The sequence below is a fragment of the Coenobita brevimanus genome, chromosome 4 (assembly GCF_032717465.1).
Source record: "Coenobita brevimanus isolate Jiangsu-jjx chromosome 4, ASM3271746v2, whole genome shotgun sequence".
In the NCBI taxonomy this organism is placed as follows: domain Eukaryota; kingdom Metazoa; phylum Arthropoda; class Malacostraca; order Decapoda; family Coenobitidae; genus Coenobita; species Coenobita brevimanus.
In genome coordinates this window covers 18,875,942-18,889,058 of record NC_136957.1, presented here as the reverse complement: position 1 = coordinate 18,889,058, position 13,117 = coordinate 18,875,942, and the positions used below count along the sequence as shown (strand labels likewise).

General features: G+C 41.2%; 1 non-coding gene across 1 annotated transcript; it reads left to right on the top strand.

Annotated features, from left to right (window-relative positions):
• The first annotated feature begins 12,720 nt into the window (after positions 1-12,720).
• On the top strand, positions 12,721-12,839 carry LOC145396875 (5S ribosomal RNA). Its single transcript, XR_013896847.1, has one exon. It is a non-coding gene; the product is annotated as a 5S ribosomal RNA (ribosomal RNA).
• The last annotated feature ends 278 nt before the right edge of the window (positions 12,840-13,117 follow it).

Below are 13,117 nucleotides of genomic sequence, written 5' to 3'. Positions count from 1 at the left end.
GGCCCCCACTCTCCGGAAGGCTAAATAGAATTTGCTGTTAACATTACCGTTACCTCTGGGTTTCATCTCATTCATTTTATTCATAATATCAATCTGTATACCGGACATACTTTCCCAAGTAACATCATCGACTGTATGCAAAACATGAAATACTGGTAATTCGATTTTTCTTTTTTTTAGTTGTTCTGTGCAGAGTCAATATGGCAATGAAGGGATAATTTCAATAGTTTGCCGCCCCCTCTATACCTGATTTTCCTCCAAGTAAGGTTTGTGGACCAGTGCTAAAAAAAAAAAAAAAAATGACACGTGTGTTTTAACTAGTGACAAAATCTGGAGAGCATCTGGTACTCCTTGACCGAAACCTTATAACTCCCTGATACACACTCCTGAGATTCCCATACCATTTTATAACAAATCTTACAGTAGAGCACTCCTGTCTTTTATTTGAAATACTAACGATAGTGACGGCAGGTTGGGTAGTGACAGTCGTTATGGTGGCAGGACTGATTGTATTGGCAGAGATGTCAGTATTGTTAGTAATGGATGTTATTGCAGTGGAAGTGATAGTTGTTGTAGTGATGGTAGTTGTGGTCGTTTTAATAGCTAGGGTGATAAGGGTACCGCTGGTGTTGGTAGTATCTGCGGTAGTGTTATTATTTGTAGTAGTAAAGGTGCTTATGGAAGTGGTATTTCTTGTGGTGATGGGCTAGTTGTGTGTGTGTGTGTGTGTGTGTGTGTGTGTGTGTGTGTGTGTGTGTGTGTGTGCGCGATCATCAATCCTTTATTTCTCAATGTCTAATATGTTTTTGTTAATAACCTCATATTTTATAGCAACCTAGATTTTCCATGAGATTCAAGTTAATAATAGTTCCATGCTTTTAACGTCTTATCACATCCTATGAAGCGATGACATCTGGCACTCATTTAAATCGTATATATATTGTTGTCCACAAGCTCAGATATCAGCTAAATGTTATTAAAATTTTTCATCAGAGTAAAATTGTGCTGAATTTACTAAAAAGAAAACTGATAGAGAGCGTAAACATGATTGTAATATCCATAAACTAAGTGCAACCTACATTCGTAAAAAATGTAAACCATTAAAATTTTCACACATAACGCACCCGTGATGTAATTTAAAATTTTAACCATATATGATACAAGTTACATTATATTACCTTAAATGGCAAATCTGCAAATGATGATGATGATGATTATGATGATGATGATGATGATCCCCTGCAGCATCATATGGAGAAAAAACGTAATACATAATGAGATAGATAGACATACAGACACACATAGACAGATAAACTGATGTGTGTGTGTGTGTGTGTGTGTGTGTGTGTGTGTGTGTGTGTGTGTGTGTGTGTGTGTGTGTGTGTGTGTATTCATAGTGAGGTGAAGTATCTGCACTTGGAAACAATAGCTAACATCTGGAGATGAGAAAAATGTAAAAGAATAAGAGATCTTAAAAGCATATAAACGAGAGACCATTTTGGATTAGGGGATATCCAGAATTCTTTATCTTTTACAACATTCCACAATGGACTCAAAACATTCATGTCACGTGGAATGTAGAAATACATTATATTTAAATCTCCTATCTTTAAATTTCCTATTATCTCAAGATAATAGGAGATTTAAAGATAACTTTAAATCTCCTCTTATCTTGATGCCCTCTTGGTTCTGGGCTTCTTACACCTCTTGTTTCAGTATTTTTCTCATTTCAAAACGTCTGTCTATCAATCTATTGTCAGACGCCTTAATCCCGTAAGGGGTGGCCACAAACAAATCGCCTCCATGTCGCCCTGTCTTCCGCCATTTCACTGCCCTGCTCCCAGCTCACACCCCCCTCTCTCATATACCTCTCCACTCCAAACCCTCAATCTCATCCTTGGCCTCCCCGTCAACATGTAATGAACCAGTTGTGAATATATATTTTTTAATTTTACCATGGAAGCTAGCTACCAAATCATTTACTACTAGCACATGAACCCATTTCGGGCTACACCCTGTAGGTGCCATCTACCTGTTTCCCACCAGGGATCTGTCTCTTCCCTGACAACCTATTTTTCCGTTTGAATCTGTTTCCCGCTGAGACTTACATCCCATCTTGGATCTCTTTTCCCATTGACCTGTCATTTCACCATGGACCTATTTCCTCCTTTAATATATTTTCTCCATTGACCTATTTACCCCTTGGGTGTATTTTCTCCTTGACAGCTATTTCCCTCATGGACCTAATCTTCCCCATGAACCAAATTTTCAGCTTGGACCTGTTTTTCCTATGAACCTAGTTTTCCCTTGGACATAATTTTCTCTGTGGATCTGTTTTTCCCACAGATTACCTCTCATTGCCTTACATGGAATGGAGCGACACAAATCCGTGGAGATTTACATATCTTGAAAGACCTCAGAATGAGATTATATGCCTTTAAGATATTAGTAGCATACTGCAGCTCGAATGCTCGCTATGGAAGAAACATCGGTTGTTACAATGCGTTTTGCTGCCTAATATGGTTGACGCTGGTATACGGTTTTTTACTTAGGAGCTATAATTGATTAAAGAAAAAAGCAAAAGAAAAAAAATGAGAGGGAGAGAATGGCCACATCGTTTTGCACTTATAAAGCGAAGGCCCTTTAGTCCATTTGAATAAAACTATACTCAGTTTTTTTTTATCGAGACGAAGATGCACTTGACAGATTGGTTATTATTGGCTGAATGCAACATTACTTCATAATCTAGCACTATTAACTGACAACAAATATCTGAGAGGGAAATTTGGGATAGTAAGTATTTTTCAGACATGTTGCATTCAGCCAGTCATCATCAACCTGTCAAGTCCATCTTCGCCTCAATAAAAAAAAAAACGGAGTATAGGTGTCACAAGTGTTTTAATGAAAAGGTTACTATTCTTTATATACGAGGCATCACTAAAACATTGGCCATTCCTACATAGTAAGCGTTGCAGCACTGACTGATGTTTGTCTGTCTGTCTGTTTGTCTATCTATCTGTCTGTCTATTTTCCTCTCTCTCTCTCTCTCTCTCTCTCTCTCTCTCTCTCTCTCTCTCTCTCTCTCTCTTTTTCTAGGTTTATTCTTATTAATGTACCGTGTATGCCGTATCATCATCATCATCATCATCATCATCATCATTAGCCATTACAAGTCTAAAAAATGGCCTGCCCCAACCTTGTCCACGAATTCCTTTACTGAGCCAATTTTCCCCACGTTTTCCCTGCAAATTTCTCTATCTCATTACTCCATTGCCTGTCTGACCGTTGTCTGCTACGCTTACAGTTTCTTGGTGTCCGGTCAGTCACCCTCTTGCTCCATCGGTTATCCCTTATTCTTGCTACATGGCCTGTCGACCCACACTTCTGTTCTTTTATTATTTCAATAATGCCTTTGACTTTAGTCTGTGTATATATATATATATATATATATATATATATATATATATATATATATATATATATATATATATATATATATATATATATATATATATATATATATATATATATATTTAAGTGATGGTCCAAATGTATGTTTTTCAACATTCGCGAATGCGAATGCAAATATGAATTTTCAATGTTCGCGAATACAAATGCAAATGCGAATATTCTTTGATGACATTGACACATGACATGTTCGTCTTTTTTTGTGTGTGAATTCATTTCATTGTAACAGTATTAGCCATAAAAAACTGAATGAACAAACTTCTATAAATTTTCTACGTTATCAGGATGCGGGACGAGGACACAGCTCTTCCTTGCATTCCCTGAGGGCATCAGACGCGTCCTGGACGAACTTTGAACAGACCCACAACAGGTCACTTCAGACAGGCGTTCTCTCTTTCTCTCTCTCTCTCTCTCTCTCTCTCAAAATTTCTTGATATTTCTTGAAATTTAAACCCTTAACCTCAGGGCATCACTTTCGTGATGCTTGGGCGCAATGGATCATACCGCGGGGCATCACTTTTGTGATTCTGTGTTATTTTGAATTCTCCTGGGGTTACAAGTGGTGGCTTGTATCATCTGTCAGCATTGCCAATGTCCAACAATAGTCAGCGCTCCTAATGTCATCTGTACTCCCATCCATTGTTGACAATTTAGCCATTTTTCCCAGTTCTTGACTCCCCTCCCTACCTCCCCTCCATTACCCTCGCCTCTCACCTACCCAGCCCTGTTGCGCTAAGCAAATCTTCCCCGGAATATTCCACTGATTTCATCCATTGAAATAAGCCCTATGCCCTATTCTTATACATAATAATATATACAAAAAATAAGAAAAAGGTAAGTGATAGTGCCATATACCTGGAATTGGCTAATTATCACCTGACAACACCTCACGTGCACTCGTTTGCTAATTTCCCCCACTAATTTCCCCTTGAAATATGCCGTATAATCTATTCTTGTAATAAAAAAATATATATAAAGAAGGAAGGGAGAAGCCTAAGTGATATTTACATTCACCTGGAACTACCTATTTTTTTATGTATTGTCGAGATTTCCTACCAATCATTTCATAGCATGTACTTAGCAGCTGTCACCTTAATCACATTGTCAACTCTTGCCTGCCAATATACGCCACGTCATTCAGTTCCTTGTCGTCCTCTGAGGTGAAACCATGTCGCACTCGCGCCCCGCCATTTCTGCTGCTTCTGCGCCCATTGCAAAGGGCCTTGTGACCTCTGCCCTTAGAAAAACTCGTGTGGGAAGCAGTAAAGGACTTAGTGACTCAGCAGTGGAATATGAACTGGCAGAATTATCAATGATGATGAAGGATAGTGACTTTGATCTTTCGAGTGAATCGTGTGATGAGCCTGGGGAGGAAATCGTGATAGAAACTCCTAGTACGAGTGTTTCAGTGTCCCAAGTTATCCTTAGCTCCAAGGGAAAGGAGCCCTTACTGCAGGAAGGGAATGATTTGGGAAGGGAGTGAAATGGTGGGTTAGCCCCAGAACAATGGCCCCGCATGACCCAGCCCGCCATGAGTCCCGAGGTGAATCAACTCCCCGCTCCCCCAGCCCCACTTCACTAATTTCTTCCTCATCTTCAGCGGAATTTTCTCCTGAGTCTTCGTCATCGGAATCTCCACCAGCACCTACAGTGAAGGCAGGCCATAGGGGAAGAGGTAAATCCCTGGCTTGTTGTAAAAGTAGAGTAGCAAGTAGAGTAAGGGCTGTTAGTGCTACACGGCAACCTAGGGTCAGTGAGAGTGACCATGAAACAGCCCAGTCTGCCTCACAGCCACCCTCGACCCTCACCCACCTCACACCACCACGACAGGGAATCCTGGACGCCTTCGTGTGGATGGAAGGTTCCGATTTCGGCCCTGAACATCTTCATTTCGACAAGAGTTCCTCAGGGATACAATCTGCCTTCACTCTTGACGAGGATGCTGAGTGTGTGAACTTCCTTTTGGCTTTCCCCGATGACGAAGTCATGCAGCACATATGTGATGAGACTAACAGGTACGAATCACAACGTGCTGCAAGTGGTGCAGGTGCAGCGAAGATGCAACAGTGGACCGTGCTGGGAGTGCAGGAGCTGTATGTGTTCTTCGCCCTCATGCTTCTCATGCCACACTCAAAGAAGCATGAGTTGGAAGAATACTGGTTCATAGACCCCTTACTACCCTCACCCACCTTCAATAAGTACATGGCCAGAGATCGCTTCCAGAACATCATGGGAAACCTGCACTATTCCAACAATGATGTACCTTCCCAGACCGACCCACTCTGGAAGATCCGGGAGATTCTGAGCAGAATGAAGGATAAGTTTATGTCATTCTTCCACCCCTTTCAGAAGGTTGTCATAGACGAATCCTTGGTTCTATTCAGGGGACGTCTTATGTTTGTACTGTACATTCCAAGCAAACGCCATCACTTTGGGATCAAATTCTTTGTACTATGCGACTGTAAGACGGGGTATATCCTTGACTTCGTCATCTATTCAGCCAGCACTGTCGATCTGGACAAAACACACCCCCTTGGCTTCTCTGGCTGTGTAGTGAAAGTGCTCCTTGAAAGGTATTTTGGTGGGAATCATGTGCTGTATGCTGACAACTATTAAACAGCACCGAAACTTGCTAAATACCTTTCAGAGTACATCATCGGCTCCTGCGGCACTGTGAAGAGCAATCGTGCCCACTTCCCCAAATTCCCAGAGGCAGGAAACTCGCAGCGAGGAGACGTGCACCTACACAAGTCTGAGAAGATGCTGGCAATACAGTGGCATGACAAGAGGTCGTGCACATGCTTACCACTGTACACAAGGGGGAACTGAAAGACAGTGGGAAGGTCGACCGTAGGACAGGTGAACCTGTGAGGAAACCTGATGATACCATAGACTATAATATCAACATGCGGCTGGTGGACAAGTCCGACATGATGATTGGAGAGATTGACTGCCTCAGGAAAAATACTAGGTGGTACAGGAAAGTTTTTCTGCATTTCATTGACATGACGATGCTGAATGCCTTCATCCTGTACAAGATGAAGATAAAGCCACCCAAATTCTTCTCTCAGAGGTTGTTTGCCAGGACTTGTGTTCAGCAGCTGCTTGAAAGATATGGTAGGGTGACAGCAGCAGCTCCAAGGCACCATACTGTAAGACTTCCCGACAGACTTGAGCAGAGGGCGTACATAAGACTTCCCGACAGATTTGAGCAGAGGACGTACATGGATCGGCACAGACTGGTGCAAATGCCTGCCACAACCAAGAGGAAGGCTGCGATCCTCAGGTGCCAGGTGTGTGCACATACCACCTGACGCACACCTGAGCACAAACGCACCTCTTGGCAGTGCACTGAGTGCCAGGTTCCCCTCTGCATTACCTGCTTTGTTGATTACCACAGCCTGAAGCAGTTCTAAACGTGCAAGTGGAAAATGTAAATAATGTGTAAATAATGTTTAAATAATGTGTAAATATGTGTAAATAGCAAGTGAAAGCAAAGGATGTAAATATGATGGAACAGTGTAATATAGTTTTATAAGTTACTGCAAGTGACAGTGCATAACATAGTGTAAGTAAAATAGAAGTGTAAATATTGAAAATACAATAGAAAATGTAAATAGAAATGGAAATAATTAGTAATATAAGATTATGAGCACAAATACTTGAAGTTATGACAGTGAAAGTGAAACCTTGGCTCTCTACATATTTTACTGAAAGAGAAATTGAATGCCTACAGTGACAATAAACTACTATTACTGAAGGAAACTTATGGATAAAGACTATAGATATATATAAGTGTTATATAGTAATAGGAATATAAAGTGTGTGTTTTTATGAATAATAAATGACAGAATACCAGCGGGGAACGAACGCAAGTGGGAAGCTCGTACGCGCTCGTAATTTTCATTGCTTTCACAGAGTTTTTTTTTTTGGAGTATGGATTCCAAACTAATTGGAAATCATAGAGTAGTGTTACTAGTGATAATATCAGGTTGTGGTAATCATATTACGGGGTGTTGGGAAGTGTAAAGTGGAGACTTCGTTACCCAACTTCAGAAGTCTACACAAGTCCTACGGTACTTGACGAAGGCTCAACAAACATCCCATGAGAAACCTGAAGGTATGTGCCATAGGCATATTTAATTATAATATTCTAGGACTAATGACTAATTTTTGCCAAATATTTTTACAAAGTCTGTCGGAGAGCAAATATCCCAGCTGGACACACAAGGAGCGCCAAAACAACCCCGCGGTTTAGGGGTTAAAGGTTACCCACTTCTTAATGAGAAATTCTCAAAATGTGTCATTAGACAAAAAATCTGGAGAAATCCATACTTTTCTTGGAATCTGGCAACACTGCAGGATGCAGCAAGCAACTCTAGCTAGCTTGGCACACCTGCTTGGTTAGCAACACTAGCCTAGAACTCGATCAATTCACGCATATAACTCTTTATTTGATAGTCTATAAAATTTGTAAACTTACATAATTACTAATCTCAGAATATTTGCATGACAACATGCGAATGCAAATGTGAATGCAAATATCGAAAAAAATATATATATATATTTGCGGATGCGAATGCGAAGGCGAATATTCAGACCAACTCTCTTTGATTGCCAGCCAACCATTACCAAGACTAATTTAACAAAAAATTAGATTAAGGAGGAAAAGAATAAAGAAAATAAGAGAGAGAGAGAGAGAGAGAGACAGACAGACAGACAGACAGACAGACAGACAGAGAGATGACAGACAGACAGACAGACAGACAGAGTTGAGAATTGTGCTCGAGAAGTGATTACAGCAAAACCTTGCCTGTCTCTCCCTTCTCAAATTTATCGCTGTCCCTCGTTTTCATTCCGACCTTTCCGCAGATTAGTCTCTCTCTCTCTCTCTCTCTCTCTCTCTCTCTCTCTCTCTCTGTATAGATAGATAGATATGGATCAAGACGCCAATCATATCAGAGGAGCTAGAATTTGCCTTTGTTGTTGTTTTTGCGGTTGGCGAAAACTTTGGTATAAACCTACATTGCTGTGTAATTCATCTAACTTAATCCATTTTCAAAAGATTTTTTTTTTTTTAATTTCTTCTGCCAACCCGACGCCTAACTACCATATCATATGTTTCATTGCCAAAAATATCTCCATTTCTTTTCCGTTTCCAACATTGTAGCCCACACATGTATTCCTGGATGTTCATTTGACCTAATCATCATTTCACACCTCCCGATATAGCCAGAACACACATTTTAACTGGGTACAGTTTCCTGCCTCAGTTGCACCGTCCAACATATACCCAGCCCATCTCAAGCATTATGTTGCTCACCACTTCCATTTCTATGACGCTTTATGGCAGGACGCAGGTCGCGCAGTCAACGAACGCAATTGTTTAACTTTAATTTCATTTCCAGTAGAAAACTCTTGGACTGAATAAAAGTGTCTGGCGGCAGTAACAAGATAGTGGAGAAAATGTTGTTCTAATCCTTTTCCTTCTCGTGCTTCTTCCTCTCTTTCTTGATGTTCCTTTCCCTTCTTTTCTTCTTCTCCCCTTCTTTCTTCTTTTCTAACTCCAGATTGCTCTTCTGCATTTCTTGCCCTTTCAGGAGTTTATTTTAACTCTTCCTCTCTGATTTTTTTTTTCTGTCCACATTATCTCAGCTTTTATTTGCTTTCCTTTCCCCCTTTGTTCTCGTATCCACCCCCTCGTAATGCTTTTCAGAATTTTCTTTTTACACACACACACACACACACACACACACACACACACACACACACACACATACATTCTGTGTGTGTGTGTGTGTGTGTGTGTGTATATATATATATATATATATATATATATATATATATATATATATATATATTCTTCTCCACTCGTGTAAAGATAGTAGTAAACTAGATTCTGCACATCGCCGAGCAAAGAAAATAAAACCTTCTCTTCGTAACAAGTTATTTGATGAAAAATTACGGACCTGGATATATTATACTTGAAAAATCGACGATTAAGAGGGAAGTTGAGTGAATGTTTTATTATACCTAATTAATTAAATAAGTTGGGTATAGCAGAGCTTTTCATCTTGGCCCCAGACTTGGCTTCACGTGGGAATAAATTTGAGTTAACCTCGACAGCACTAAGTATTTCTTACCCACGACTTGATGGAGGAGTGGAACAGAGTACCTATATTATGTATTGGAAAGTACCACCATAAACATTGTGAAAAACAGACTAGATTGCCACCTGCCAGACGTAGGCTAACTCTCAGGAATATCAAGCATAAGGAACGATACGGGTACAGCGGTAGGCTCAGACTTTTATCCTGACTTATCCTTACCTGACCTATCCTGATCTGATTTAATGTGTCAAACGTGGCTGGCTGACCTCACCAACATAATACCTTCATCAAAAACCCTACACCGTTCTCCCACCAGAATTAGAATTTGCCTTAAATTGTGTTTATTTCCAAGTAGAAATTTATCTGTGTATGTATGTCGTGTGTATCCATAAAGTTCACGTAAATTGATTTGTGCATTATGTTTTCACACGGATATATATTTTTTTCTGCATGGCAAAAGAGACCACAGGCTGAAAAGCCTACAAAAATTCCTTCCAAGAAAGAAAAAAGCTAAATTGAAGATGAGTTCATTTTGAAGTGCGGGACTCATTAGTTAAAAAAAAAAAATGGAGGTCATTGCAGAAGGAAATACAATGGAAAGTAGTTTCAGAGTTGTTGCATACATGAAGGACTGGAAGTATCGTCAACATTTGCACTGGAGAGTTTAAACAGAAAAGGGTTGAGATTTTGCTGTCAGATAGAATTCATGCGCCCGCCATAACAGAGGAGGAATTTAAGCAGACAGTTCAGGAGAACAATGACTACTGAAGTAGCGATAGAAAAGACAGAGGTTGAAGGGAGTCAGCAAGAGAAGGAGAGATGATGAAACGAAAAGCCTTTGACTCCAACCTGTTGACAAGAACTAAATGTATGAAGCCTTCCCATACATGAGAGTTGTACACCACACAGGGGGGAATAAAACCCCTGTATAAAGTCAACAGCTGTGTGGAGGTAGACAAGGCAAAGAGTCGACTTAGTACACTTTTATCTCTTGGAAGTAGATTTTGCACGAGACAATGTGGTCTTTCTATTACAAATCTCGAGAGAATGAAGCCCATAATTTTATGCTTTATGCGGGATTGAGTTGAATATGTTAAATTTGTAAATAAAGTACGTAGACATCACTGAGAATGTGTATATACATCTTTATTGTGGACAAGGTAAAGAGGTGATGAAAAAAATATTATATTCAAGCTAATGTTAAGGAAAAGTATACAAAAGAGTTGTGTATGCGTTGGATAAATTTATTATTATCATATACCTTCAAAGTCATTTTCTCCATTCCATTCTGAGTCTAATTTCTGACTCCCCTGTGAAATTTCCCTCAGACCTTTGATTTCAGTAAGTTACAGTTACTCCATAATTTTTTGAAGTGCGGCAAATGCAAGGGGTTTGGAGGTTGGGTGAGAAAACCAACTACTGTATTTTCCTTTTCTCAAGCCTTTGTGACTAGGTTTAGGTCGCATTAAGGTCGCCTTGTAGGGACCATAAAGACAATTTGGTTTGTGTATCTGTGTAACTCTCTCTCTCTCTCTCTCTCTCTCTCTCTAAACACGTCATCTGTGTGTGTGTGTGTGTGTGTGTGTGTGTGTGTGTGTGTGTGTATACACACAAACACGCACACACACACACACACACACACACACACACACACACACACACACACACACACACGAACACACACATTATCTGTGTGTGTGTGTGTGTGTGTGTGTGTGTGTGTGTGTGTGTGTGTGTGTGTGTGTTTATCGTTTCGTTTCGTCTTTGAAGGCTCCAACATGTCTGTGTGCGTCAGCCTTGGTTACCTAATGGCGGCTCTCCATGCTGCTTGAACTATGGTAGCCTCCCTGTTCAGGCCTTTAACCCTGAGGTCACAATGACCTCGTTCCACATCTTTCTCGGTCTACCCCTCGCAGCCCCACCCCCAGTATTAACACTTCTCACCTGCTGCACCCAGCTATCATGCCCCATCCTCTCAACATCCACAAACCATCTCAATCTACTTCTCATCACATCACCAATACACTCCAGTCCCATCCTACCTCACAACTCTTCCATTGTAAACCCAGCCTCCTCAGGCCTTGCACGCAGGGACCACACTGCACATCCACCTAATCATTGCCATGTCCGTACGTTTCAGCCTGCAAGTATCCTCTTCCTTTACTGCCCAGGTCTTACTACCATGCACACTTCTAACACATGCTGCATACAAAGACACCTTAGCACGTAGGGAGAGTCATCTCAATGTCATGAGAGGCATCAGCTCCATGAACTTCTTCCAATCACTTCTTACCCTAACCACACACCTAGCTCCAGCCTCACCTCCAGCACATAATATGTCTCCCAAATAACAAAACTCTTCCACACACTCAAGAGACTCACCAGCAAGTTCAATCCTTTCGCGCCTGACAATCTCTACCTGCTCTCCCCGACACGCTGCACACATATAATCAGCATTATCTCGCAGTCTACCTCTAATATCACTACATCTCTTGTGCACCCATTTATCACAAACACTTCACAAGACGGAATTACTTCCTGTGCCCTTGTTGCAAATTGCACATGACCATTTTCCCTCGTCTTTGTACCGCCACCAACCCTAGATATCATCACTTTTGTTTTATCTGCATTTACCCTGAAGCCCTTGTGCCCCATACCATCTCTCCACATCCTAAATCTTTCCTATGCCTCCCTTTCATTCTCTGCAATGAACACCAAATCAACAGTGTAAAACATCTCCCACGGAAGTCCATTTCTGAAGTCACGTGAGAAGGCTTCAAGTACCATGATAAACAACGTGGGACTGAAAATTGACCTCTGATGCACACCAACATTCACGGAAAACTCATCACCCAAATCTCCGTTCACTCTTACCTGGGTGCAAGCACCCAAATACAAGGCCATAACCACCCTAACCAGCCACTCCTCCAAGCCAAGCTTTCTCATTCCCCATTTCACCACCTCTCTAGGGACTCTGTCAAAGGCCTTTTCCAGATCAACAAAAACAAAATACAGATCCCTTTTCTTTCCAATATATTTTTGCTGAAGCTGTCGAACAATGAATATGGCATCAGTGGTCCCCCTGCCTGGCAGAAACCCAAACTGCATATATATATATATATATATATATATATATATATATGACAATGGCCATACCACGTTGAGTACACCGCTTCCCGTCCGATCAGCGAAGTTAAGCAACGTTGGGTCTGGTTAGTACTTGGATGGGTGACCGCCTGGGAACACCGGATGCTATTGGCATAACGTTCTCCCTACGTGTCAAGTGGGGTTGGTGGAGGATTAGTGCCCCTCCCTGTAAAACAATTAACACTAAGCCTTGACCACCCAGTTTGGGATACATGGTGTCTGGCAATGAATGAATGATTCTATCTATCTATCTATTGCCAGACGCCTCAATCCCGTTTGGGGTGGCCACAAACAAATCGCCTCCAAGTCGCCCTGTCCCCCGCCATTTCACTGCCCTGCTCCCAACTCACACCCCCCTCTCTCATATACCTCTCCACCCCATCCCTCCATCT